At 34.5% G+C, this 4,745-nt stretch overlaps 1 long non-coding RNA gene across 1 annotated transcript in view; it reads right to left on the minus strand.

Moving 5' to 3' along the window:
* Nucleotides 1-4,369, minus strand: part of LOC121033190 (uncharacterized) — a 10,592-nt gene extending 6,223 nt beyond the window's left edge. Inside the window, exons 1-2 of the long non-coding RNA XR_005791773.1 lie at nucleotides 4,091-4,369; nucleotides 1,945-2,016 (exon numbers count right to left, since the gene is read on the minus strand). This is a non-coding gene — a long non-coding RNA (uncharacterized LOC121033190). The remainder of the gene's footprint in view (nucleotides 1-1,944; nucleotides 2,017-4,090) is intronic.
* Nucleotides 4,370-4,745: the final 376 nt, after the last annotated feature.

The following is a 4,745-nucleotide window of genomic DNA, read 5'->3' on the forward strand; positions in this document are numbered from 1 at the left end:
AAAAGAAAAGAAAAGAAAAGAAAAGAAAAGAAAAGAAAAGAAAAGAAAACTAATGTGTGACCAGATTTTGGAGCACATAAGTACTTGGATGTCTGAATTTCCTAAGCTGAAAACCCAGAATCATGTCTCTTTTTTCATCCTTATAAGACAAACTTATTGAAAATCAGAATACTCCTGTAAAGTCTGCAGAGCCAACAATCTGTCCTTGGGACAAATGTTTGAGACATGAAATATTGCCTCTGAGCGTTTATCTAGAGGAAAAGAGGTGAAATAATCTTGAATGACTAGGGTTACTATCTTAGGGTTATTGTTGGTTATGGAACCAATAATCAGATAATGCTAGATAACTGTAGCAAGTGAAGATTGACCACCTGGTCCTGTAGATATTTCTCTTCTTTCAAATATTGATAATACGGTTCTTCATACGCATTTTTCACTGTTAAGTGTTTCTCTGGGTAGTGTTCTTTTCCCAAGGGACGTAGTTGATGTATTCAACAGTTCTCTTTTTATTCAAGCACCAAGATTATGGCTGGCTGTGCCAAGAAGTAGCTATGCTCTTGAATGTCACTTTTATTGTCACAGCCTGTCCTAACGTTTGATGCCAAGTGTGGTGTGTAGGTTGGGTGGGTAGGTTGACTAATAAAATCTGTCCAGTAATCACATGTGGCAAGTCACTTATCATGATCTCAAATTCTTGAAACAACTGTTTCTAAGGCCTGGAAATATTTATAAATGTCTAAGCAAAGTTTTTCAGCTACTCTGATCAATATATTTATTTTCTTTCCACATTATACAGTTATATCTCCCCAATGGCATAAGGGTTATACATCAAATTCATTTTGAAACAAAATGTGCATATGTTTATCATCAATAGCAATACATTTATTATACCAACTCTAATACTGATAACTTCTTTGTAAACTAAATGTAATAAAATCTCTAACAAATGAGAATCAAGGATTTACGGGATTTCCAATTTGATCCAGAAAACTGATCTTTCTCACAAACGATTCTGTCAAACAAGCATTTGAGTAAGCCTGTGTGAATTTAGTTAAGCAGATTCTTTATGCACTTGACAGACAGGATGGCAGACTTTCCATCATGATCATTCAGTCATTATTTTCATGTGGGTTAAACATCAAGAAAGATTTATCTTTCTATTTTTTGGTTTAGGATAGTTTACCAAATTGTCACGTTACATACAACACTTATTTTTTTTTTTTTTGCTCTAATTGTTTACCAGCTATACTGTTATTTACTTAGTATTTTATATACATTCTTTGCCTAAAAATGAATTATGCGTGCTTTTATCACTATTATAATAATTAACGCCATTATACCAAAATATCATTAAATGTTAAAGATCAACAAAAATCGTCATTAAATGAATCGATGTAACAGTTGCACACTTAAAAACTAGCTCTTCCAGAATTAGAAAGAAAACGTCTATTACTACCCAGTAATCAAGTTTTAGATCCTTCAAATTTAATTAAGCTGAAGCTTACGTTAACAAGATAAGCTATAAACCTTTTTATGTTAATCAATTCTGAGAACCCCAACTGAAATATATACATATTTGGAAACTAGAACACTTATTTAGCTGCTGTTTGTGATAAATTCTGACTGAGTGTTCATTGTTAATTAAAATAAGATCAGCAGCTTTGAATAACAAACTTCTGCTTCAAGAGGCCATCTGAACTGTTCCCCAAATTGCGTTCTTCTGAATGTGTCAAGGAATCTGGTGATGTTTGCAGCAACTGGAAACAAAAGCATTTCTTAGTGATACAAAAGTGCTTTCCAATTTGGGAAGTTATACGTGAAGACCTTTTACTTTGGCCATTCACCAACAACGTTTTTTGGAATGTTCAAAATACTGTTCAACACGAAGTACTTCCGGTGAGTTTATAACTAAGTCGTCCCAACACATAAAATAATATAACATACCATGGTTAAGGCTTGATGGCTGATGTTCCAATTTTGCCATCAATGAGTTCAGTCTGTCTTGAATGTGGAATACTGATATAAATGGATTTTATAAGACATTAAATTAAGGCTGTCCCACAGGGCTGATAGATCTGCAAAATATTCTAATAGACAAACGCAGTGCTACTGATGCAGACAATGTCACATATTAAAGGTTTTAACTACGAAGAAAACAAAGACAAAAACACACCAAAGTTGTTCTTTTGCCTCAGTAGAAAAGGGGAGGCTTTCAGAAAAAAAAAAAAAAGCAGATGTTAGTAAAACTAAAAACCTTAATTGTTGCAATTTCACAATTCTAGACAAATTTTAGAAAACATTTCAAGAGTTTAGTGGCCTCTCTTTATAGTGATAGGGTGTTTTTGCTTTTATATGTCTCCTGAGACTTCCACATTTCCTGGATGGCATGGAGTAGAGGGTTGTTGGTGTGGGATATGGAATATTACTTTCCTGTGATAGAATCTGACTATGTGGAATACATTATTTTTTATACCTACTCTGACTGGAGTGCTCTTTGTGCTCGTGCCAATAAATCACTTTCAGATTATGTCACAAATTTATTAAATAAGTTCTAAAATCTCTACTCCAGTTGTCCTGACTGGGCAAAACTGTCACAACTTAAGATCTCCATGGTCACAGGATTTAACTCATTTATGCTACACTGAATACTAACTAAAAATCACAACAGAGGATTAATGCATTTAGAGTGAATAGATTTTATTCTAGTTGTGATAGTATTTATTGCCTTAAGATTTTAGCTATCTCTGTAATTTTACAATGAACTGTGTTCTTTGACAGAGCAACTTACCAGTTCCTTTGCTTGTCCCTGCTTATTATTCTAAACTACTTTGGCAGCAGATATGATAAGTTTATTTACAAATCACACCAGTAATGATAAGCTTTTGCAAGGAAATAAAACATGATAAATGTGTATTTGAAAATATCAGCATTTCTATCCAATTAGAGTGTTAACAAGTTTCTAAAATGCTTGGATATCTTTCCGCATTGCTTACTCTTTGGAAGTTTCACAATGCTGCTTGAGGTCAGAGCATATCGTATCAGAATTGGGGATCCTCTCTTAAACTTAAAGGAAATAGTTTGTTGTTATTTACAGTTTCATAAAAATCTACATTGTAAATATTTTATCATACTTTCAGTATTTCCTTTGCAGCTGTTGCTTCTACAAAATGAACAGAATTTTAAGGATATTAATTTGTCTCTCTCTCTGAGGACATGCAAGGGTTTTATCACAGTCAAACCTAATAATATTAATAGTGTATTAGTAATAGTAGTTATAGCTAAAATTTAATGTCAATGCTATGTACCTGAAATTATTTTGATAATGTTAATCATAGTAACTTCTTGACTCCTCATATCATAGTTAAGTAACTTTTACTTCTATGTATTAACATTCTCTTCTTTCAACCACTGATATGAAATAGGTTCAATAGAGAAGAAACCGTACACACACACACACACACACACACACACACGCACAAACAGTACAAAACCTATTCCCATTCACACTTAACTTTATTTCATTTATGCATAATTGGGAGGCTTAATATTAACTTCTTGAAATGTAGTCACAATACTCTTATAAAAAAAACTAAGATACTATATGTTATCAGTATATGAAAACCCATGCCTCCAACTTATATCACCCTACTATTCATGCTGACAAACCATAATGGTAAAACATTTCATTTTAAGAGGTTAATTAACCTTTTCTGGACTTTCTGAGCACCGAGTCATACTAAAGCACGTGACCACGTCACTATTTACTTTAGCTCCAGGCTAAAGCAGTAAAATATTTATTAAATATTAAATGGGGTGTTAATTACATTTTTCTAATGTGCATTAAAGTAAATACTCAGGGTCGCCTGAGTGGCTCAGCTGGTCAAGCGTCCGACTCTTGACTTCCACTCAGTTCATGATCTTGTGGTTCGTGGATTCGACCCCACATTGGGCTCCATGCTGATTGGGATTCTCTCTCTCTCTCCCTCTCTCCCTCAAAATAAATAAATGAACTCAAAAAAAAAATACCCAAATATTACACTAACGATTTGGTATCTGTAAGGCTTAAACTTGAATAAAATATATAACGTACCTGTAAAATCTTCTAATACTTTTAGGTGTTCCTTTGAGTTGAGGGGAAATAACTTCACTTGACTTTCACATATTTCCCATGGATGTTAGGAGTCCCTTTCATCATCGTTAATGCTTGTGTTACCCCCTTGAGAGTGAAAAGAGAACGGGAAATTGTAGGCTTGAAGGAGAAGAAAGGGCAGAAAATCCCACACTCACACTGTGGGAAAAGTCTGTCTGTTTTCGAAATCCACAAATAAGAAGATATGGATATTGCAGCTGCTAGCCGGGGGGACTGATGACTGCCCATAAAAGATTGCAGCAAATGAAGATTGTATTGCCCCTCTCTACTTTCTAAAATGACACGGAGGCTTGCATGTTCTGGGCACCATTCCCAGAAGTATAGCATTCTCTCCAAAAATCCACAGATGCTCTTCTGGGAACGAGGTGGCAGCACAAATGAGCTGACAGTGTGCGACCATTCCTGGAAGCACTGCCTTCTGGAGAGGAGACTTTCAGGAAAAAAAAAAATACCAAATTCAATTCTCTTCTGTTCTTCACGTATCTTACATATTTGTAAAAATCACAGATTAATATTATGTGGGAGGAGAAAGTAAGTTTCTGGCTCTTTGGAGAAATCACTAACAATTTTTTTTTTGACAAAGGCGGGCTGCCTG

This window comes from Herpailurus yagouaroundi, unplaced genomic scaffold, assembly GCF_014898765.1.
Source record: "Herpailurus yagouaroundi ecotype Mexico unplaced genomic scaffold, PumYag 28, whole genome shotgun sequence".
In the NCBI taxonomy this organism is placed as follows: Eukaryota; Metazoa; Chordata; class Mammalia; order Carnivora; family Felidae; genus Herpailurus; species Herpailurus yagouaroundi.